This window comes from Eleutherodactylus coqui, chromosome 7 (genome assembly GCF_035609145.1).
Source record: "Eleutherodactylus coqui strain aEleCoq1 chromosome 7, aEleCoq1.hap1, whole genome shotgun sequence".
Lineage (NCBI taxonomy): Eukaryota > Metazoa > Chordata > Amphibia > Anura > Eleutherodactylidae > Eleutherodactylus > Eleutherodactylus coqui.
The window spans coordinates 177,501,520-177,527,360 of NC_089843.1; the positions used below are offsets into that span (position 1 = coordinate 177,501,520).

Genomic DNA, 25,841 nt, shown 5'->3' on the forward strand with positions numbered 1-25,841 from the left:
CCCACTGAATTTCAATGTGAAAAGCTGTGCATTACATAGACTGTATATTTGCGTAACATAAATAATAGTACAGTGTAAAGCTCTGCACTTGGGCTACTCTAAAAAATAATGTAATTGCACAAAACATATGCCAAAGTTGCACACTTTGCCATTCATGTGATACACAGAACACAGTACAATGCATGAAGCATACAGTATGTTTCTATAAGCTGATATTTTTTAATTGAAGAGAATAGTGGTGTTTTGCCCTTACCTATTTATGTTGTTTTGTCTGCAGTGCCACTCTGATTACTGATGCTTACAGAATAGAATATCAATATATTTATGACTCGAGGCAGATGTGATCTATCTAGCTCTCAACACTCCACCATGCTACAAAATCTAGTTTACCTTTTGATGCAGATCATACGACTCATGTTTAGTCAGTTGGATATGTTATGATCTGTATAGACAGGAGGATTTTTATGAAGTTGGATAGAAATAGTGAAACACCAGACAATGTACTTTATAGGGTATTATATTTAAAACAATATTCAGGGTATATTTTGCATATGACTTTGAATGAGAAGCTTAGAAGTAAAAAAAAAAAAAACAAGAGAAAAAAGAAATAATTTTAAACAAAAACCTTTAGCTGTTGGTGAATGTGATTAACAATGTGGCAGGCAGCTACTAAGTGGCACATTTTAAAAGAAATGTCTGAATATGTCAAGGTGAGTATTTGAACTGTGTTCTTTTACATCCATGTTTTCTACAGAACTTTTACTTTTTGCTTATATTCATTAATATTATAAAAATGTGCTCCCTTTTCATTGCTGAATATATTCTGTCAACTACAAGTAAATGGAAAATGACTCTAATGTTACAAAAGATTCTTTCAAAGAGTGAATTCAAAACACAACTGAGGTCCTCACTCTGCAATATTTAATTGGATGTTTTTCTTTGTCCATTTAATGAAAACCCATAAAGCAGGTAAGATAACAGCTTGACGTCTGTGCTTTTATGCCCAATCTTTAATTTCTCAGGTACAATGGAAAGGCTTCATCTATGGTATGCATTAAATACCACATGCACTTAACCTTATTGTTCCTAATAATCTAACTCTGGGCCATGGGATTGTAGATGCCCAACAAAGGGACTTCTTTTGTCTTCTAATGTATATTTCATATTTAACTGGTTTGTCCATTATCCAATGTAAAAATATATTCTGAAATAGCATTATTCCCTTCTACTCCACAAACAAAAAGTATATTACCTTTACGGAATATCTATGTGTTTCATATTTACTCTATCTATCTATCAACATGAGCCATCATTCTTGCATTAGGGCTAACACAATACACCAGTTTTCTACTGTAAATGTTTTATTCTGCCCTCTTAAAAAACAATCTCTTTATAGATGTATAACCTTTGAGCTGTGTCTTTTATAAACTCATTGAGAAATTAATTTAAAGACTCATTCAGACAGGGCTGATTTGTTGCAGATTTTCAATCCGCATTTCACACTAAAAATGTACAAAAAAAAGTACAATGCAACTGATTATGGTTATACAGAAAATGTAGCCACACATTGCTGAAAAAAATTGTAAATTTTAAAGCATTTTTCATAATTGAATATCCACGGCATAATCTATATATCCTGCATTTTACTTTGCATTGCAAATCAGCAGGAAATTCCACAGTTAAATCGACATAACATGTGCAGATTCTGCTGCAGAATAAAGACAAACTTGCCCAGAAATGTTTTGCTGTCTAAGAGCAGCTTCAGAGGGCCGTATATATGCAACTACACTTGCCACTACGGCGCGTGGTTGCGCTTGAACTGGTATCTTTTTTGGTCGGTCAAACTACATGCCATAGTGCAGGAGTTTGAAGAAAATAGTGGAAAGATAGGTCTTGCCCTATCTTTCCACATATAGTTAATACTACGTGCAGGAAAGATAGGGCAAGTCCTATCTATTCTCACCTGTACAATTATCGGGCAAGAATCCTTCTATTGATTTCAATGGTTTTGCTTTGTCTCATTAAGTGGCTGCAATTATCACAGCCGCATAACGGAACAAAACACTTTTGTCTGTTTAAGCACTAAATGTAGTGTAAGGCCCCGTTCACATGATTGTATTTGCTAATATAAAATTTGCATGAGCAATACGCATAGAATCCATTGATTTCAATGGATTTGTTCACATTTGCATATTTGCCTGTGCATTTCGGTCACACAAAAAAAAAAAAGCAGCATACTCTATTTTGCTGAAATGAGCACCGAAATTCCCCATAGAAGTCAATTGGGGGTGTGCAATATGCCATGGGACGTGCGTGAACCCCTTCCCAGTAAACAGAGCACATCTGGAACTCATTAGACTAATTAGCATCTTCATCAGTGCGCAATTGAACATGCTTTGTGGGTGCAAAAAGTACAGTAATATATGCATACGCTTGTGTGAAGGGGGCCTAAATGCTTCTCAGCTACATATGTTTAGCTAGTTGTAAATTAATATAGTCATATTTTGCAATTTCACAGTAATTTTTCTTAGTTTTCTGAGTGGCAGGTATGAAGAAAAAGAAATATAAGAAGAGCGCCTTGTGCTATTTTCCAAAAAAATGGTGATAAGGGTGAATATTAACTCACCTAGTACATGGTGGGTTAACCCTACCTAGGACTATCCCACCTGCACCCCTTGTCCAGGTTAGCATTGAAATTAGAAGGCCTTGATCCACTTATCAGGAATAACCAGAGAGGCGTCTGGAACCAAAGAGGGCTCCCTTGATAACCAAGGGCCCTTATCAAATATCCAAAAATACGAAAAAAAAAGTCACTCCTCGCTCTGCCTGATATGCGCGGCAATCGTGAATAAAGAGGTTTATTTGGCTTACAGAATGCTAAATTCTACTGATTGAGAAGTATATCTAGTCCTGCTATAGCACGGAGTGACTTTTTTCTTCGTATTTTTGAATTCTGAGTTTCAGGTATTTACCTTTAATGGTAGAATTGTGGGGGGAGAGTTATTGGCCTAAAAATATTTTCAGATTCAACAAAATGCACTCTTTATTAAAAAAAAAATGAGCACCTAGTATGAGTTGTCATTTTGCAGTAATATCTCAGATATGTATGCAAATGATTAGAGTTGTGGAGTGATTAGATGAACAGTCTTGCAACCTGAGGCCCTAACAGTGATTCCACCCTTGGCCTATAAAAAAGGTCTCAGAGGCTACTTGTGTTGACTGCACCTCTTTTTCCTCTTGTGTAGAGTATGTTGACCACTAAACATGCCTCTATGATGCAATCAAAGAGATTTCACCGAGTTAACAACATTTTAGAGGGGGCGCATTATTGGAATGCATGAAGCTGGATGGTTGTATCAATGAATTGCCAGCCACCTAGCCTGTTCTGACCAGACTGTTAGGAGGTGTAAGAACCAGTCGATGTGTGAGGTCACGCACAGATGGCGACCGGGCTCAGGACGTCATTAACAGACAACCAGTAGAGAAGATCATCTGATTATCTGACAAGCACGAGCAGCTCCAACAGTTTGTTGTCCATCATCCAGAGACTGGTGGCAGCATTGCTCCAGTCTCTGTGTCTGTCAGAACCATTTTCAAGCACGTAGCTGGAGGACATTACATCTCATAGCGGGACGGTTTCGTATGGGCGCAGTACACAGCCGCTCCCCTATTTAAAAGGCTATTTAGCCTAATTAATTCCAGATATGCATTACAACTAGGTGCAAGAAAAGCTAGGACTTTCCCTATCTTTCTCACATGTAGTTTTCCTAGGTGTGAAAAAGATAGGGCAGGGCCTATCTTCCTGCTTTTTAGCATTTTAGTTCATGAGCCTGTCTGTTAAGGGCCTCAGTACAACATATGTAAACTAAATTCTACATCAAAACCCACACCAAATAGTGCTTATTTTGAGGCTTATCTACAGCAATTTCCAAGCCCATCATTTGAAGGAGTAAAATATGCTGTGACTCAGCATCAAATCTGCACCACGTGGTGAGGATTTGGATGCAGAATTTGGTATGGATTCTACAGCAGAAAATATTCCTAATTTAAGTGAATATCTGCTATATTGAGTAAGTAAAATCTAGTGTGGTCCAGTGAATCACAGGGGGAAGGCATCAAAGGAAGAACCAGGCAGGACTGGACAGTTTCAGTCAGCGGAAAAACTATCACTGGATCATTGGCTTCTCGTTACGTGTAAACCCTGCCCGCTCATTGTTTCTTTCAGTCTAAATACTCTGCACGAGCACTGACGACATTAGCCATGACATCAGCACTCGTGCAGTCGTTTAAACAACTGTTGGCCTGTGTAAAAGGGCTATAAATGTCCAATAATACTTATACAATAAATACTACTGCTAAAGCTAGCAGTTATCTTATTTCAAGCTAATATTTAGCAGACATTTGCTAAAGCCTTCCCTTCTGAACTGGTAACTTCTGTTTTTGACTGCTTTTACAACTCAGTTATGAACCATAATAACCCTGAAATAAAATAATGTCTAGAACACTATTACAGGTTAACACTATAAGCATCTGGCTCGCTGTTATAATTATATATGAGGTTCCTAAGACTTTAAAGAAATTAATAATTGTGGAATAACCCCTTTAATGACCCTGGTCACAGAGTGCCCAGCCCTGAGAAAATAAAGAATATCCATTCGTGGTCTAACAATACCATGTGTGCTATGTACAGTCCTGTAATAATTGTGCGTCACAGTAAGACTATTTGAATAATGCAAGGTTCTTGGTATATAATTCTATTACATTGGCCCATCTACCAATGTCCAGGTGACCAAGCTCAGATGGGTCCTAACGCTAAAACCAGGTGGTAAATCTCAACCTGGGAAAGTTGGGCTCCTACCTCTCAGAATAAGCTTGGTCACCTGGACGTTGGTAGATGGGCCAATATAATTTGATCGAATTATATACCAAGAACCTTGCATTGTTTAATGTGGTTACAGCGTTGATTATAGGTATGTATACCTCTAATAGTAAATTTATTTTGCGTGCTGTTGCCATTTTTGGTTTCTGCTTCTACTGTATGCTGCAGCCATGGTTTCTCGTGCACCTATAGATTTCTATTGAGATATATTTCCATTGGGAAGTGCTGACCTATTTTATCTTTTTTCTGTACAAATATTGTGAAGTTTTGGCTGCCTTCACTTGGTCGTGCACACCTGCTGCTCATTTGCCTTCTGTCCCTCCTACTGGAGCATATGAGTGGTATCCTACCTTCCCTGATTTTATTTGTAGGCTTAGTCCCAAGACAGGAGCATTCTGAGAGGTAGTAACCCAGCTTTTCCAGGTTGAGATTTACAACCTGGTTTTAGCGTTGGCACCCATCTGAGAGCTTGGTCACCTGGACGTTGGTAGATAGGCGAATGTAATTCGATCGAATTATATACCAAGAACCTTGCATTATTTAAAGTGGTTAGAGTATTGATTATAGGTATGTATAGCTCTGATAGTAAATTTTTGTGTGCTGTTGACAATTTTGGTTTCTTCTTCTACAGTAAGACCATTTGAGCGATAGCAGCCATACAATATATGCAAACTGGGAAGGTTATTGTGGGTTCAGTAAAACATGCTTATGCATAAAAGACTCTTACAATATAATACATAGTATATTAATATGCACTTACTGATACTGACCCACTTTACTCTGTGACATTGCCTTTGGACTTGCTAGTTGAGTCTATGAGCTTCTACTGTATGTAGGTAGGTAACATTTTAATGCTTAGGATCTGATGCACACAGAAAGCAGTGTACTCAGAGGCTATATGGAAGAGCTTGATTCTCTTTAAAATGGAGCACTGGGCACTTACTGTTTATCTCAAACCTAGGATAAACATATATCTAACCTAAGGTAAACATAGAAAGGAAATATCAGGGCAGAATAGATGGAACATGTACAGGAAGGGATTGGATAATCAAAGTGGCCCCATGTTGTAAGTGGGCCAAAACCAGTTGCAAGTAGGCAGGGGTCAGCAAATTGCCAGCCACAGCCGAGAAAGCGGTAGGACAGGAGAAGCCTATGTGGCATGCAAGGCTCACTGAAGCAAATTTACTATGAAGCACAGATGTTAGAACTGAAGGCAATCATTGCGGTGCCACCTATTTCTATCCCATTATACCTCCATCTTGTAAATGAACATCATAGACTGGCTTGCATTTAGCTTCAATAACAGGCATTTATGACATGTGTCCTGTGCCTGCATAATCCCTGCGTTGACTGGCAGCCTGTAATGGCCATCTGAAAGACTCTGGTCCCTGTCAATTAACTCCCTATATGCCAGGGTCAATAGCGACAATGCTACCTGGGTGATTAGACAGAGGAAGGGGGTTCCCTCTGTCCCCAATCCTTCAGACTTCAACATAATCATCCCATCTATAGTACCCCAGCTAGTAGTAATGTCGTGGGTGACCTTTTGGGGTCCAAGGCGTGATCCATGGGAATGTTTGCACCCTTCCTAATTAATCTTAATAGGTTGTGCGCACAAGAAGGAATCACACTGACACAGACGTTCAGCATAGGAAAACTTCCTCATTTCTGCTTTATTAGTGGGCAAGCAGCCTCTTTTATAGCATTAAACATATCTGCCCTTTATGGGCATGCTAAAAATTGCATAGATAAGACGTATGGATAGATAATTGGATAAGCATTTTAAGGTTCTTCCTGCATCCGGTCATCGGTGCTTTTCGGCGTTGCCCATCTCATGGTATCAGTCAGGAAATGAGAGACATCTTGGAAGAGCTCAGTGGAGGGCGCAAAGGTGTGGTGAGTGATCGTTGTCAAATGATGCTTAGGTATGACATGTGAATGGTTAGATATGCCCAGAGGTTACAACTTGTATTGCAAAAGTTATTAGAGTGTATTTTGCTGAAACTGTTTATGCTGACAAGTGCGTTGCTAAAGGCTGTGTTGTTAAGGCTGTGGTTTCATGCATCTTGCTTGCTAAAGTCTGCTAGAAATTGTGAAACAGAGTTTCACCGTACATTCATGTATGAGGAAGTGAATATACACTACCGTTCAAAAGTTTGGGGTCACCCAAACAATTTTGTGTTTTCCATGAAAAGTAACACTTATTCACCACCATGCGTTGTGAAATGAATAGAAAATAGAGTCAAGACATTGACAAGGTTAGAAATAATGATTTGTATTTGAAATAACATTGTTTTTACATCAAACTTTGCTTTTGTCATTGAATCCTCCTTTTGCAGCAATTACAGCATTGCACACCTTTGACATTCTAGCTGTTAATTTGTTGAGGTAAGCTTGAGAAATTGCACCCCACGCTTCTAGAAGCATCTCCCACAAGTTGGATTGGTTGGATGGGCACTTCTGGCGTACCATACGGTCAAACTGCTCCCACAACAGCTCAATGGGGTTCAGATCTGGTGACTGCGCTGGCCACTCCATTACCGATAGAATACCAGCTGCCTGCTTCTGCTGTAAATAGTTCTTGCACAATTTGGAGGTGTGTTTAGGGTCATTGTCCTGTTGTAGGATGAAATTGGTTCCAATCAAGCGCTGTCCACTGGGTATGGCATGGCGTTGCAAAATGGAGTGATAGCCTTCCTTATTCAGAATCCCTTTTACCCTGTACAAATCTCCCACCTTACCAGCACCAAAGCAACCCCAGACCATCACATTACCTCCACCATGCTTAACAGATGGCGTCAGGCATTCTTCCAGCATCTTTTCATTTGTTCTGCGTCTCACAAACCTTCTTTGTGATCTAAACACCTCAAACTTGGATTCATCCGTCCACAACACTTTTTTCCAGTCTTCCTCTGTCCAATGTCTGTGTTCTTTTGCCCATCTTAATCTTTTTCTTTTATTGGCCAGTCTCAGATATGGCTTTTTCTTTGCCACTCTGCCCTGAAGCCCAAAATCCCGCAGCCGCCTCTTCACTGTAGATGTTGACACTGGTGTTTTGCGGGTACTATTTAATGAAGATGCCAGTTGGGTACCTGTGAGGCGTCTGTTTCTCAAACTAGAGACTCTAATGTGCTTATCTTCTTGCTTAGTTGTGCAACGCGGCCTCCCACTTCTTTTTCTACTCTGGTTAGAGCCTGTTTGTGCTGTCCTCTGAAGGGAGTAGTACACACCGTTGTAGGAAATCTTCAATTTCTTAGCAATTTCTCGCATGGAATAGCCTTCATTTCTAAGAACAAGAATAGACTGTCGAGTTTCGGATGAAAGTTCTCTTTTTCTGGCCATTTTGAGCGTTTAATTGACCCCACAAATGTGATGCTCCAGAAACTCAATCTGCTCACAGGAAGGTCAGTTTTGTAGCTTCTGTAACGAGCTAGACTGTTTTCAGATGTGTGAACTTGATTGCACAAGGGTTTTCTAATCATCAATTAGCCTTCTGAGCCAATGAGCAAACACATTGTACCATTAGAACACTGGAGTGATAGTTGCTGGAAATGGGCCTCTATACACCTTTGTAGATATTGCACAAAAAAACAGACATTTGCAGCTAGAATAGTCATTTACCACATTAGCAATATATAGAGTGCATTTGTTTAAAGTTAGGACTAGTTTAAAGTTATCTTCATTGAAAAGTACAGTGCTTTTCCTTCAAAAATAAGGACATTGCAATGTGACCCCAAACTTTTGAACGGTAGTGTATGTGTGTAATATATAATATATATATAGCAGTATACAAGAAATGGAAATATATGGCCATAGGTATATATGAGAGTGTATGTCCACTGTCACTAGAAGACTGAAGTATAGATATTGTGCATGTCCACTACAGTAATGCCACCTAAGGTGACCCACACAGTAATAGCATCCCCCTTTTTGTGCACCCTGTAGGCCCCACATACTAAGCGCCACTTTTCGTGTCCCATAAACAGTAAAAGTGTCTCCACTCAATAATAATGCTCCCCTTATGTCTTCACTTAGTAATAATGCCGCATATAGGCCACCATTCAGTAATAATGTCCCATATAGCCTCCCACTCAGTAATAATTTACCATATAGACTCCCACTCAGTAATAATGCTCCATATAGGCCCTTACTCAGTAACAGTGCTCCATATAGGTCCCTGCTCAGTAATAATACCCCTCACATATCCGCACTCAGTCATAAGGTCCCATACAGACCCTTACTCAGTAATAATTTCCTATATAGCCTACCACTCAGTAATAATGCATCTCGTAGAGCCTCACTCAGTAAAGATGCAATATAGAGGCCTCCACTCAGTAATAATGCCTTTCACAAACCCCTAATCAGTAATAATGCTCCACATAGAACCTTACTGAGGAATAATGCCCCTAATAGGTTAACACTCAGTAATATTGCCCCTCAAAGGCTTCATTCATTAATAATGCTCCACATAAGACAACACTTAATAATCCACCTAAGGGTGCGTTCACACGAGCGTAGGCGTATTTACGTTCGCACGAGCGCAGCGTATAATCGCCGGAAAGAATGTTTTTCGCCGATCACGACCAGAGCTAGAAAGCATATTTTCGTTTGTTCCTACTTTTCAAACGGTCTTTTCGGCCATCGAATATGCGTTGGCGCGTATTTCGGTCGCATTCGTTCCGTTTTTTTTTCGTGTTGCCGTTTTTACGGGCCGTAAAATTGCCCGTGCGAACGAATACATTGGAAACCAATGCCTCAGATGGTCACGTTTATACGATTGGGTGCAAAAACGCGCCGTTTATGCGCTCGTGTGAACGCACCCTAACAGGCCCTCTCTCAGTAATAATGCCCCATACTGGTGCACACTCAGTAATAACTCCCTTCATAGGCCCCTACTAAGTAATAATGCTCCATATATACTCTCACTCTGTAATAATGCTCCATATATTAACGCCCTTCAAAGGCACCACTCAGAAATAATGCCCCATATAGACCCTCACTGAGTAATAATGCTCCATATAGGCCCACATTCAGTAAAAATGCCACCCACACACCCCAGTCAGTAAAAATGCTGCATATAAGCTCCCATTCAGAAATAATGTCCTATATAGGCCATCATTCAGTAATTATGCTCCATATAGTTCCCTACTTAGCAATGCCCCATACAGACATCCGCTCATTCATAATCCACCTCACAGGCTCCCACTTAGTAATAATGCTCCATATAGACCCCTACTCAGTACTAATGCCACATAAAGGCTTCCGCTAAGTAATAATACTCCATACAGTCTCTCACTCAGTAACTATGCCACTGAGAGGCTTCCACTCAGTAATAATGTCTCTCATTGACACTCACTCAGTAATAATGCACCATATAGGCCCCCAATCAGTAATACTGCTCCATATAGGTCCTCACTAGAGATGAGCGAACGTACTCGGTAAGGGCGATTTCGCAATCGAGCACCGCGATTTTCGAGTACTTCACTACTCGGGTGAAAAGTACTCGGGTGCGCTGTGGGCCGAGGGGTTGCAGAGGGGAGTGGGGGGTAGCAGCGGGGAACAGGGGGGAGCCCTCTCTCTCTCCCTCTCCCCCCCCCCACTCCCCGCTGCAACCCCCCGCTCACCCACAGCGCACCCGAGTACTTTTCACCCGAGTAGTGAAGTATTCGAAAATCGCGGTGCTCGTTTGCGAAATCGCCCTTACCAAGTACGTTCGCTCATCTCTAGTCCTCACTCATTATTTATGCTCTATATAAGACTCCACTCAGTAATAATGTCCCTAACAGGCTCCACTCAGTAATAATGTCCCTTAAAGGTTCACTCAGTAACAATGCTCCATATTGGCTCCCACTTAATAATAATGCTCCATACAGGCACCCACTCAGTAAAAAATCTGCTCATAGGGTCCCAGTTATTAACAATTCCTCTCATAAGCTCCCACTTTGTAATTAATGCCCTATAGAGGCTCAGAGATTATGCTACATAAAGGTTCACATTAAGTAGTAATTAGAGATGAGCGAACGTACTCGTCCGAGCTTGATACTCGTTCGAGTATTAGCGTGTTCGGGATGCTCACCACGCGATGTTCGGGTTACTTTCACTTTCATCTCTGAGACGTTAGCGCGCTTTTCTGGCCAATTGAAAGACAGGGAAGGCATTACAACTTCCCCCTGCGATGTTCAAGCCCTATACCACCCCCCTGCAGTGTGTGGCTAGGGAGATCAGGTGTCACCCGAGTATAAAAATCGACCCCTCCCGCGGCTCGCCTCAGATGCGTTGTGAGATAGCTGAGGGACAGTGCTGTTGGTGCCGGAGCTGCTATAGGGAGAGTGTTAGGAGTTAGTGTAGGCTTCAAGAACCCCAACGGTCCTTCTTAGGGCCACATCTAACCGTGTGCAGTAGTGTGGAGGCTGCTTTTAGCAGTGTTGCACATTTTTTTTTTTTGGTATATCGGCCGTGCAGAGCATTGCGCCCTGCAGTAATAGTCCAGGGACAGAAGTGTGGAGGCAGGGAGAGCGTTAGGAGTTATTGTAGGCTTCAAGAACCCCAACGGTCCTTCTTAGGGCCACATCTAACCGTGTGCAGTACTGTGGAGGCTGCTTTTAGCAGTGTTGCACATTTTTTTTTTTTGGTATATCGGCCGTGCAGAGCAAATCACCGGTCAGTTGCAGTTAATAACAGTGCAACACTGCAGTAATACTCCAGGGATAGAATTGTGTAGGCAGGGCCAGAAGACATATATTATAGATTGAATATACGCAGTGGTCCTTTTAAAAAAAATCTTGAAAAAATATCTATTTGGCCTGCCTGTCACTGTGCTCAGTGTTCTGGGTCCGTGTCTGCTGGGGGTAGTAGTTCTCCAAATAAAAACGCAGCCAGCTAAGTGTTACAGCAGACTTGCGCCAAATTATTTCCTGGCTCTGAAATCACCGGTCTGTTGCAGTTAATAACAGTGCAACACTGCAGTTCCGTGACACAGTCCAGGGACAGAATTGTGTAGGCAGGGCCAGAAGACATATATTATAGATTGAATATACGCAGTGGTCCTTTTCAAAAAAATATTGGAAAAAAATCTATTTCGCCTGCCTGTCACTGTGCTCAGTGTTCTGGGTCCGTGTCTGCTGGGGGGTAGTAGTTCTCCAAATAAATACGCAGCCAGCTAAGTGTTACAGCAGGCTTGCGCCAAATTATTTCCTGGCTCTGAAATCACCGGTCTGTTGCAGTTAATAACAGTGCAACACTGCAGTTCCGTGACACACTGCAGGGACAGAATTGTGTAGGCAGGGCCAGTAGACATATATTATAGATTGAATATACGCAGTGGTCCTTTTAAAAAAAATATTGGAAAAAAATCTATTTGGCCTGCCTGTCACTGTGCTCAGTGTTCTGGGTCCGTGTCTGCTGGGGGTAGTAGTTCTCCAAATAAATACACAGCCAGCTAAGTGTTACAGCAGGCTTGCGCCAAATTATTTCCTGGCTCTGAAATCACCGGTCTGTTGCAGTTAATAACAGTGCAGCACTGCAGTTCCGTGACACAGTCCAGGGACAGAATTGTGTAGGCAGGGCCAGAAGACATATATTATAGATTGAATATACGCAGTGGTCCTTTTCAAAAAAATATTGGAAAAAAATCTATTTCGCCTGCCTGTCACTGTGCTCAGTGTTCTGGGTCCGTGTCTGCTGGGGGTAGTAGTTCTCCAAATAAATACTCAGGCAGCTAAGTGTTACAGCAGGCGTGTGCCAAATTATTTCCTGGGGTTCCCTAAACGAAGTCAGCCTCCAACCACAGACCAATAAGCGGCACATTTAATTACAGCGTTCTGTTTCTGCACTACTGCTAATACACCATGCTGAGGGGTAGGGGTAGGCCTATAGGATGTGGACGCGGGCGAGGACGCGGAGGCCCAAGTCAGGGTGTGGGCACAGGCCGAGCCAGTGCGGTGGCCAGGGGTAGAGGCAGGGCCAGACTGAATAATCCACCAACTGATTTCCAAAGTGCCCCCTCGCGCCATGCCACCTTGCAGAGCTCAAGGTGCTCTACGGTGTGACAGTTTTTCACAGAGACGCCTGACGACCGACGAACAGTGGTGTGCAACCTTTGTCGCGCCAAGATCAGCTGGGGAGGCACCACCACCAGCATGCGCAGGCATATGATGGCCAAGCACCCCACAAGGTGGGACGATGCCCGTTCACCGCCTCCGGTTTGCACCACTGCCTCTCCCCCTGTGCCCCAACCTGCCACTGAGATCCAACCCCCCTCTGAGGACACAGGCAGTACCGTCTCCTGGCCTGCACCCACACCCTCACCTCCGCTGTCCTCGGCCCCATCCAGGAATGTCTCTCAGTGTAGCGTCCAGACGTCGCTAGCGCCACAGTTTGAGCGCAAGCGCAAGTACGACGCCACGCACCCGCACGCTCAAGCGTTAAACGTGCACATTGCAAAATTGATCAGCCTAGAGATGCTGTCATATAGGCTTGTGGAAACGGAGGCTTTCAAAAGCATGATGCGGCGGCGGCCCCGCGCTACTCGGTTCCCAGTCGCCACTACTTTTCCCGATGTGCCGTCCCAGCCCTGCACGACCACGTCTCCCGCAACATTGTACGCGCCCTCACCAACGCGGTTACTGCCAAGGTCCACTTAACAACAGACACGTGGACAAGCAGAGGCGGGCAGGGCCACTATATCGCCCTGACGGCACATTGGGTGAATTTAGTGGAGGCTGGGACCGCTCACGTCCTACCCACCCCCCGAATTGCGTGCCCCAGCTCGGTGGTGGTATCTGCGGGGGTGTATGCTTCCTCCACTAAACCACCCTCCTCCTCCTCCTACGCAACCTCTGTCTCGCAATCAAGATGTGTCAGCAGCAGCAGCACGTCGCCAGCAGTCGGTGTCACGCGGCGTGGCAGCACAGCGGTGGGCAAGCGTCAGCAGGCCGTGCTGAAACTACTCAGCTTAGGAGAGAAGAGCCACACGGCCCACGAACTGCTGCAGGGTCTGACAGAGCAGACCGACCGCTGGCTTGCGCCGCTGAGCCTCCAACCGGGCATGGTCGTGTGTGACAACGGCCGTAACCTGGTGGCGGCTCTGCAGCTCGGCAGCCTCACGCACGTGCCATGCCTGGCCCATGTCTTTAATTTGGTGGTTCAGCGCTTTCTGAAAAGCTACCCCCACTTGTCATACCTGCTCGGAAAGGTGCGCCAGCTCTGCGCACATTTCCGCAAATACCACACGCACGCTGCCACCCTGCGAACCCTGCAACATCGGTTTAATCTGCCAGTGCACCGACTGCTGTGCGACGTGCCCACACAGTGGAACTCTACGCTCCACATGTTGGCCAGACTCTATGAGCAGCGTAGAGCTATAGTGGAATACCAACTCCAACTTGCGCGGCGCAGTGGGAGTCAGCCTCCTCAATTATTTACAGAAGAGTGGGCCTGGTTGGCAGCCATCTGCCAGGTCCTTGGAAACTTTGAGGAGTCTACCCAGATGGTGAGCGGGGATGCTGCAATCATTAGCGTCACCATTCCTCTGCTATGCCTCTTGAGAAGTTCCCTGCAAAGCATAAAGGCAGACGCTTTGGAATCAGAAACGGAGGCGGGGGAAGACAGTATGTCGCTGGATAGTCAGAGCAACCTCATGTCTATATCTCAGCGCGTTGAGGAGGAGGGGGAGGAGCATGAGGAGGAGGGGGAAGAGACAGCTTGGCCCACTGCTGAGGGGACAGATGCTGCTGGCCTGTCATCATTTCAGCGTGTATGGCCAGAGGAGGAGGAGGAGGAGGAGGGGGAGGAGCATGAGGAGGAGGGGGAAGAGACAGCTTGGCCCACTGCTGAGGGTACAGATGCAGCTTGCCTGTCATCCTTTCAGCGTGTATGGCCAGAGGAGGAGGAGGAGGATCCTGAAAGTGATCTTCCGAGTGAGGACAGCCATGTGTTGCGTACAGCTACCCTGGCACACATGGCTGACTTCATGTTAGGATGCCTTTCTCGTGACCCTCGCGTTACACGCATTCTGGCCACTACGGATTACTGGGTGTACACACTGCTCGATCCACGGTATAAGGAGAGCCTTTGCACTCTCATTCCCAAAGAGGAAAGGGGTTCGAGAATGATGCTATACCACAGGGCGCTGGTGGACAAACTGATGGTAAACTTCCCATCCGACAGCGCTAGTGGCCGAAGGCGCATTTCCGCGGCCCAGGTAGCAGGGGAGGCGCAGAGATCAGGCAGCATGTACAGCGCATGCAGGGGAACACTCTCTAAGGCCTTTGACAGCTTTATGGCTCCCCAGCAAGACTGTGTCACCGGTCCCCAGTCAAGGCTGAGTTGGCGGGAGCGCTGTAAAAGGATGGTGAGGGAGTACGTAGCCGATTGCAGCACCATCCTCGGTGACGCCTCTGCCCCCTACAACTACTGGGTGTTGAAGCTGGACACGTGGCCTGAACTCGCGCTGTATGCCCTGGAGGTGCTTGCTTGTCCTGCGGCTAGCGTCTTGTCAGAGAGTGTGTTTAGTGTGGCTGGGGGAATCATCACGGATAAGCGTACCCACCTGTCAACCGACAGTGCCGAAAGGCTTACACTCATCAAGATGAACAAAGCCTGGATTTCCCCAGACTTCTCTTCTCCACCAGCGGACAGCAGCGATACCTAAGCAATACGTAGGCTGCACCCGCGGATGGAAGCATCGTTCTCTATCACCATCCAAAACGGGGACCTTTTTGCTTCATCAATCTGTGTATAATATTCATCCTCCTCCTCCTGCTCCTCCTCCTGAAACCTCACGTAATCACGCCGAACGTGCAATTTTTCTTAGGCCCACAAGGCTCAGTCATATAATTTTTCTAAACAATTTTTATACGTTTCAATGCTCATTAAAGCGTTGAAACTTTCACCTCAACCAATTTTTATTTTAACTGGGCTGCCTCCAGGCCTAGTTACCAATTAAGCCACATTAACCAAAGGCATTAATGGGTTTCACCTGCCCTCTCGGTTGGGCATGGGGAATTTTTCTCAGGTACATTAGTACTGTTGGTACACCAATTTTTGTGGGCCCTCCCCTACAGTGTAATCCAATACATTTTTGGCCCACCTGCATTACAGCTGACATAACATCAGCTGTGATGGGCAATGCAATGGGATATACTTATGTACCGCCGGTGGGTTCCAGGGAGCCACCCATGCTGTGGGTCCACAGGGAGTTGTAACTACATGTGTCCACTTCTAAAGAACCCCAGTCTGACTGGGGCATGCAGTGCTGGCCGAAGCCCACGTGCATTAAACATGACAATACTACCTCAGCTGTGATGGGCAATGCAATGGGATATTTTTCTGTACCGCCGGTGGGTTCCAGGGAGCCACCCATGCTGTGGGTCCACAGGGAGTTGTAAATGCATCTGTTTCCACTTCTAAAGAACCCCAGTCTGACTGGGGCATGCAGTGTGGGCCGAAGCCCACCTGCATTAAACATGACAATACTACCTCAGCTGTGATGGGCAATGCAATGGGATATTTTTATGTACCGCCGGTGGGTTCCAGGGAGCCACCCATGCTGTCAGTCCACAGGGAGTTGTAAATGCATCTGTTTCCACTTCTAAAGAACCCCAGTCTGACTGGGGCATGCAGTGTGGGCCGAAGGCCACCTGCATTAAACATGACATTACTACCTCAGCTGTGTTGGGCAATGCAATGGGATGTATTTATGTACCGCCGGTGGCTTCCTGGCACCCAGCCATGCTGTGGGTCCACAGGGAGTTGTAAATGCATCTGTTTCCACTTCTAAAGAACCCCAGTCTGACTGGGGCATGCAGTGTGGGCCGAAGCCCACCTGCATTAAGCACGACATTACATCAGCTGTGATGGGCACTGCAATGGGATATATTTATGTACCGCCGGTGGGTTCCAGGGAGCCACCCATGCTGTGGGTGCACACGGAATTCCCATTGCGGAGTTGTACCTGCCTGTGACTATATATAAAAAAACGCGGTCTGACTGGGGCATGCAGACACCTTGACAGAATGAATAGTGTGTGGCACATAGGTTCCCCATTGCTATGCCCACGTGTGCAGCTCCAGATGGAGGTGGCACAGGATTGGATTTCTCATTGCTTCTGTACAGCATTGTGGGCTATCGCCCCGCCCCTTTTAAAGAGGGTCGCTGCCTAGCCGTGCCAACCCTCTGCAGTGTGTGCCTGCTTTTCCTGTGGCAGACGCACTTATAAATAGACATGAGGGTGGCGTGGCATGAGGGCAGCTGAAGGCTGGGCAGGGACAGTTTGGTGTGCGCTGTGGACACTGGGTAGTGCGGGGGGGGGGATTTGGCAGCATGTAACCCAGGAGAAGTGGCAGCGGAGTGTCATGCAGGCAGTGATTGTGCTTTGTTGGAGGTAGTGTGGTGCTTAGCTAAGGTATGCATTGCTAATGAGGGCTTTTCAGATGTAAAAGTTGTTGAGGGTGGGGGGCCCACTCTTGCTGCTATTGTGGCTTAATAGTGGGACCTGGGAACTTGAGATGCAGCCCAACATGTAGCCCCTCGCCTGCCCTGTCCGTTTCTGTGTCGTTCCCATCACTTTCTTGAATTGCCCCGATTTTCACAAATGAAAACCTTAGCGAGCATCGGCGATATACAAAAGTGCTCGAGTCGCCCATTGACTTCAATGGGGTTCGTTACTCGAAACGAACCCTCGAGCATCGCGAAAAGTTCGTCTCGAGTAACGAGCACCCAAGCATTTTGGTGCTCGCTCATCTCTAGTAGTAATGCCTTATGTAGGCCCTAACTCAGTGATAATGCACTATATGGGCTCCCACTCAGTAATACTACTCCACGTAGACCTTTACTCAGTAAAAATACTTCATATAGGTGGCCCCACTTAGCAATAATGCCCTTCACAGGCCTCACATTTAGTAATAATGCTCCATTTACAGCCTCAATCATTAATAATGTTCCATATACACCCTCACTCAATAACAATGCTGCATATAGGCCTCAACTGAGTAATAATGCCTTTCACATGCTCCATTCTGTAATAATGCTCCATATAGGTCCTCACTCAGTAATATAGGCCCACCATCAGGGATAATGCCCCATTTAGGCCCAACTCAGTAATAATGCCCCTCACAAGTCCCCACTCTGTACTAATGTTTCTTATAGACCCTCAGTCAATAACAAATCTTTAAACAGGCCCCACTTAGTAATAATGTCCCTCATAGGCTGTACTCAGCAATAATCCTCCTTATAGGCTCACACTCAGTAATAATGTTCATACAGGCTCTACTCAGTAATAATGCCCCATATAGGCCCTTCACTCAGTAATAATGCCCTATATAGGCTCCCACTTGTTGCAGCAGTGCTGAGATCACTGCCGGATTGACTAAGTCCAGTGCGGATTTTAGATATGGTTCTGCACCTTCTTAGTTGGTGCAACGTAATGTACTCACATCTGTGGGTAATTAGCTGGCTATTTACCTAGGTTGGATATGGAGCTAAGGTGCTGTGTATTGCCAATTGCTCCCAATTGCTTTGTTCCTGCTAGTGCTTGCTTGGACGGCTCAGTGTGCTGCTACAGCGTCTCAAGCTAAGATGTGCATTTTGTTTATTTTTCTGTTTGTTTCATCCTGGTCCACATAGGGTCACTAAGGGCCCAGGAAAGAGTGCAGGTCCGCTCTATTCAGGGCGATTGGCCTGCCGTGTAGGCAGGGCCTTCTCCCTAGTTGTTCCGTTGATAGGGAAAGATTTCCGATTTCCTATGTATTTTGGTTCATGTTGGTTGTTGCACTTTTGGCACTTTTGTGTATGGCTGCAGGTTTACTGATCCAGCATGTCCTTTACAGACGTAACACCACTCAGTAATAATGCTCGATATAGATCCTCACTCAGCAAAAATTCTCCACATAAGCCCCCACACAATAATAATATTCCATGTCGGCCCTCGCTCAGTAATAATGCTCCATATGTAGGCCCTCACTCAGTAATAATGCTCCATAACGGCTTACACTCAGTAAAAATGCCACTCACAGACTGCACTCAGTAATAATGCTGCATATAATCTCCCACTCAGAAATAATGCTTGATTTAGGTCCTCATTCAGTAATAATGCCCCATACTGGTGCACACTCAGTAATAACTCCCTTCATAGGCCCCCACTTAGTAATAATGCTCCATATAGACCCTCACTCTGTAATAATGCTCCATATATTAATGCCCTTCAAAGGCATCACTCAGAAATAATGCCCCATATTGACCCTCACTCAGTAATAATGCTCCATATAGGCACCTACTTAGTAATAATGTGCCATATAGGATCTTACTCAGTAATAATGGCCTATATAGTGCCTCAGGGCTTATTCCTATGATCATATATTGGCCGCCATTTTCAGTAATAATGCTCCATTATAGTAATAATTACTTATATAGACCATCACTCAATAATCTCCATATAGGCCCCTCAATCTGTAATAATGCTCCATATAGGCCCTCACTCAATAATAATGCTTCATATAGGACCGAATTCCGTAATAATGTCCCTCACAGGTTCCACTTAGTAACAATGCTCCATATGGGCTCCCACTCAGTAATAATGCTCACTATAGGCCCACACTCAATAATGCTCCATACAGGCGCCCACTCAGTAAAAATTCTGCTCATAGGCCCCCCCACTTAGTAACAATGCTCCTTATAAGCCCTTACTCAATAATAATGCTCCAGATAGGCTTTCACTTAGTATTATTTATCCATATAGGTCCCCTACTGAGTAACAATGCTCCATATTTCTTTCTTACTATACAGTCCATACCTGTCCATACCTGTCTGCTGAGTAATAATAGCCCTCACAAGTGCCCATCCAGGAATAATGCAACAAATAGGCCCTTAATAAGTAATAATGCTCCATTTAGGCTCCCACTTAGTAATAATGTCCTATATAGGCTCCACTCAGTGAGTATGCTAATTAATTTTGTCAGCAGTCACCCCTCCCCCACCTTGGGTTTGTGTTGGATGGCTGCTCATTAGTCTCCACATGAACAATTTTGCTCCTCTATATTGCAATATGACTTGCTGCATGTTATTAGGGTACATGGCAATTGAGCCTTGCCTGTAATATAGATCTTCTATCTGGTTTCTTTTTCTGTGAGTTGTCTTTGTACTTATTTTCTCACCTCTGTGATTTTATGTAGTTAATTGTGAGATAGTGTAGGTACTGGCGGATGCATGGTGGCCTTGCTGCGACCCGTCAGCTTATGTCTTTTGGACAAAATACTAATGAACACCCACATTTATTAGTATGTTTTTTTACATGTGGTTTGCTATAGATGCTGGAGGAGCGAAGGATGGCATACTAGTGTGGCACACTTTGTTAATACAAGGCAATTCACTGGGATGTACTCCTGTATAATGTGACACACTTATCTATGGCTGTCATCCTTGGTATCAGTTTATACTGTGTAGATTAGGTTTGCCAGCAGTCACCCCTCTCCCCCCTTGAATTGAGTTGGGTGGCTGCTAGAGATGAGCGAACGTACTCGGATAAGCACTACTCGTCCGAGTAATGTGCCTTATCCGAGTACCGCTGTACTCGTGCTGAAAGATTCGGGGTGCTCCGCTGCTGACAGGTGAGTCGCAGCGGGGAGCGGGGCAGAGCGGGCGGGAGAGAAGGAGAGAAAGATCTCCCCTCCATTCCTCCCCGCTCTCCCCTACAGCTCCCGGCTCCGCAGCGCGTCCCGAATCTTTCAGCACGAGTACAGCGGTACTCGGATAAGGCACATTACTCGGACGAGTAGTGCTTATCCGAGTACGTTCGCTCATCTCTAGTGGCTGCTCATTAGTCTGCACATGAACACTTTTGCTCCTCTATATTGCAATCTGGCTTGCTGCATACTATTAGGGTACATAGTGATTGAGCCTTCCCTTTAGTATATATGTTGTAACTGATTTCTTTTTCTGTGAGTTGCCCCTATAGTTCTACACTCAGTAATAATGCTCCATATAGTCTCCTCACTCAGTAATAATGCCCCTCACAGGCTCCACTCAGTAATAATGCTCCATATAGACCCTCAGTAATATTGTTCCATATGAGCCTCCACTAACTAATAATGCCCCTTCCATGCTCCACTCAATAATAATGCTGAGTAGAGGCTTCCACTCAGTAATTCTATCTCATATAGGCCCCACATTATGGATAATGACCCATTCAGGTCCCTGTAAGAAATAATGCCTCTCTCAGGCCCTAACTCAATAATAATGCTTCATATAGACCCTCACTTGGTAATGATTCTCCATATAGGCATTCCACTGAATAATAATGTGTTTTATAGGTTCCACTGGGTAATAATGTCCCATATAGGTCTCCACTCAGTAATAATGCCCCTCACAGGCCCTCACTCACTAATAATGCTCCATGTAGACCTCTGCCTCCTCTCAGTAATTGTACCCCTCACAGGCTGCAAGCCCCCACCCAGTAGCCTTGCCCATCATAGGCCCTGATTCCCCCCTCCACTCAGTAGTGGTATATATTATATAATATAGTATATTCTAGTATAATATATATCATACAGTTTTTTCTTACTATACAGTCCATACCTGTCTCTGATACATGTCTCTAGTTTGATTGAAATCCCTAGTCATGTTTTACTGCTCTTTAATGGGTTAGACATTGAGTTACAAAAAAAAAAAATTTTGACTGGTTGCGCATAAGTGTCAGCGGGTAAGAGGTTGCGCGAGAGCGGCAGCGTGTGAGTGGTTGCACAGAGGTAGCAGCGGGAGAGGGGTTGCAGCAGCCGGTGAGGGGTTGCGGCAGCGGGTGAGGGGTTGCGGCAGCGGGTGAGGGGTTGCGGCAGCGGGTCAGCGGTTGCGACAGCGGGTCAGCGGTTGCGACAGCGGGACAGCGGTTGCGGCAGCGGGACAGCGGTTGCGGCAGCGGGTCAGCGGTTGCGGCAGCGGGTCAGCGGTTGCGGCAGTGGGTCAGCGGTTGCGGCAGTGGGTCAGCGGTTGCGGCAGCGGGTCAGCGGTTGCGGCAGCGTGTGAGCGGAGTGTGAACAAGTCTATCTTCACTACTTCCACAAGTAAATTCTAGGTCCCCATTAGGATGAGCTCCATGCCTGGCAATGCCATCCAGTGTGCTACTTGTGCAATGTATGCGGTCCTTGATCAGCCGATCGAGGGTGCATACTGTTGCGCAAGATGCATGCACGTCGCACATTTAGAAGCCCAAATTCTGGATCTAAATGGGCAACTGGCAACACTGAGAGCCATTGACATCATGGAAAGGAGTTTGGTGCTCACTGAGCAGGCACTCGCTGGGGTAGAGGCGGGGGTGGATGGTAGTACGGAAGAGCAGGGGGAGCAGGCAAGAAGCTGGGTGACAGAAAGAAGGAGGGATAGAGGGAAGAGAACCAGGGAGGCTAGTCCTGAACTGGCACAACCCAACAAATTTGCAAGATTGGCAGATAAGGGGGATGCCATTACAGAGCCAGCACCGCTGCAGCACGACACGCCCTCTGAATGCCAGGGGGATGACTGCTCCAGTGAGACGGGGACGGGGAGCGCAGGGCAGGCTAGACAGGTTCTAGTGGTGGGGGACTCAATTATTAGGGGGACAGAGAGGGTAATCTGCCATAAAGACCAGGATCGTCGAACGGTGTGTTGTCTTCCTGGCGCTCGAGTTCGACACATCGTGGATCGGATTGACAGATTACTGGGAGGGGCTGGTGAGGATCCAGCAGTCATGGTGCACGTTGGCACCAATGAACAACTTAGAGGTCAATGGAGGGCCCTCAAAAATGATTTCAGGGACTTAGGGTCCAAGCTCAGGGCAAGGACCTCCAGGGTAGTTTTCTCGGAAATACTACCTGTACCTAAAGCCACACTAGAAAGGCAGCAGGATCTTAGGGAGGTAAACAAGTGGCTCTGGAGTTGGTGTAAGAAGGAGGGATTTGGCTTCCTGGAGAACTGGGCTGACTTTGCGGTCGGCTACAGGCTCTACCGTAGGGACGGGCTGCATCTTAATGGGGAGGGTGCAGCTGTGCTGGGGGAAAAGATGGCTAGAAGGCTGGAGGAGTGTTTAAACTAGGGACTGGGGGGGAGGGTAAAATGAGAAATAGTGGGGTAGCCAGTGTAATTAGCGATCCGGGTCCAAGCAAAGGGAATGGGGGACGAGCAGGGGGTGGGGTTAGTACAGTTAGAACTGATAGATCAGCCATAAGTACGAATAGCAACAAAACAAATTTAAAAAACAAAAAAATTGATATAAATTGTATGACCACGAATGCACGAAGTCTGATCGGTAAAGTGGGTGAGCTTGAAGCGAGAATGACTGATGAAAGCTATGATATAGTCGGAATTACTGAAACATGGCTTGATGATAAGTGCGATTGGGCGGTGAATTTGCAGGGGTACAATCTCTTCAGAAGAGACCGAAGGAACCAGAAAGGGGGAGGGGTATGTCTGTACGTCAAATCGAACTTGAAGCCGAGGCTACGGGAGGATATAGGGGTAGGAGACGAACAGGTGGAATCTCTGTGGGTAGAAATACAGGGAGGAAAAAATAACAAAATCCTGATAGGGGTCTTCTATCGACCACCAAAAGCAACAGAAGAAACTGAAGACTTACTACTAAGGCAGATAGAAGAGGTGTCAAAACGAAACGAAGTAATTATCATGGGGAACTTTAATTACCCAGATATAACATGGGAGAACGAAACCTGCAAATCTCACAGGGCTGATAAGTTCTTGAGAGTAATTAAAGACAATTACCTGAACCAACTTGTGCAGGAACCAACAAGAGGAAGGGCCATTCTGGACCTAGTACTAACCAACAAACCGGAACGTATAAAGGGGGTGCAGGTTGAGGGGCACTTGGGGAACAGCGACCACAATATAATCAACTTCCAGCTGTCAATCAATAGGAAGCCTTATCAGGGAGTGGCAAAGAAACTAAACTTTAGTAAAGCAAAATTTGATGAGCTTAGAACTACTATCAGTAACATTAATTGGGACAACATCCTCAAAAATATCAGTACGGAGGAAAAATGGGAAAAGTTCAAAAGGATCCTAATCGCCTCATGTGAGCAGTTCATTCCCTTTAAAAATAAAAGAAACTCAGCTATAAGGAAACCAATGTGGCTCGACAAGACGGTACGAGGGGCAATAAACGAAAAGAAGAAAGCGTTCAAACTACTAAAGCAACAAGGCAGCGAAGAAGCGCTAAAATCATACAGGGAAAAAAACAAAATATGCAAAGATAAGATCAAAACTGCCAAGGAGGAGGCAGAAAGACGGATCGCAAAAGAGAGCAGAAACAACCCGAAGCTATTTTTCAACTACATAAACAGCAAAAGGATTTGCAGGGAGAGCGCTGGCCCTTTAAAAAACAATGCAGGAGAAATCATTCATGATGACGAAGGGAAAGCAAATCTACTAAACAGTTTCTTCTCAAGTGTGTTCACCAAAGAAAAGGAAATGCCACACGAGATGCAGGGGAATAAAATGAACCCCTCACAAAATATCTCATACCTAACGCAGGAGGAGGTGCGGAAGCGTCTAAAGAAAACTAAAATTGATAAATCACCGGGCCCAGATGGATTACACCCAAGGATACTAAAGGAACTAAGTGACGAGATAGCTAGGCCGCTATACCTAATATTTCTAGACACTATCAAGACCGGAGTACTACCATTGGACTGGCGCATTGCCAACGTGGTTCCAATTTACAAAAAAGGGAGCAAAAGTGAGCCTGGTAACTACAGGCCAGTAAGTCTCACTTCAGTAACGGGAAAAAGTTTCGAGGGGATTCTGAGAGACGCCATCGATGAGTACCTCAAGGAGATTAAGGGAATAACTCCTCACCAGCATGGATTCATGAAGGGTCGCTCATGTCAGACAAATCTGATCAGTTTCTACGATGAAGTAAGCTCTAAGCTGGACCAGGGAGAATCTATTGATCTTGTATATCTGGACTTCTCTAAAGCCTTTGACACCGTGCCACATAATAGGCTAATATACAAAATGAGGCAGCTCGGACTGGGCGAAAACGTGTGTAAGTGGGTAAAAAATTGGCTCAACGATAGAAAGCAGAGGGTGGTAATAAAGGGTTCGTACTCTGATTGGACCACAGTCGCTAGCGGGGTGCCACAGGGTTCAGTATTAGGCCCCACTCTGTTCAACATATTTATCAATGACCTGATAGAGGGGCTGCACAGCAAAATATCAATATTTGCAGATGACACAAAATTATACAATATAATTAATGCAACGGAGGACAATGTACGGCTACAAACGGACCTGGATAAGATGGGGGCTTGGGCAGAAAAATGGCAAATGAAGTTCAATGTTGAAAAATGTAAGACTATGCACATGGGCAGGAGGAACGGATGTCACAAATATTCACTTAATGGGGTACCACTAGGGAAAAGTGATATGGAAAAGGATCTGGGGGTATTAGTGGATAATAGACTAAACTGGAGTAACCAGTGCCAGTCCGCTGCTGCAAAGGCAAATAAAGTCTTGGGGTGCATCAAAAGAGGTATAGGGGCGAAGGACGAGAACATTATCCTTCCATTATATAAGGCACTTGTCAGACCTCACATGGAATACTGCGTACAATTCTGGACACCGGTGCTCAGGAAAGATGTCACAGTGCTTGAGGGGGTTCAAAGAAGGGCAACTAAACTAATACATGGAATGACGGGACTGGAATACCCCGAGAGGTTATCAATATTGGGACTATTTACTCTAGAAAAAAGGTTAAGAGGCGACCAAATAACCATGTATAAGTACATGAGGGGACAACACATGGATCTCTCCCGCGGTCTGTTTACACCCAGGACCACGACGGTAACAAGAGGACATCCGCTACAATTAGAGGAAAGTAGGTTTCATCACCAACACAGAAAGGGGTTCTTTACTGTAAGAGCAGTTAGACTGTGGAACTCTCTACCGGAGGAAGTGGTGATGGCAAAATCCATAGAGGAGTTTA

General features: G+C 45.2%; 1 long non-coding RNA gene across 1 annotated transcript in view; it reads left to right on the top strand.

The window, feature by feature from the left end:
• The window catches only part of LOC136572977 (uncharacterized), a 220,993-nt gene that overhangs the window by 126,196 nt on the left and 68,956 nt on the right, over positions 1-25,841 (top strand). The window lies entirely within an intron of this gene.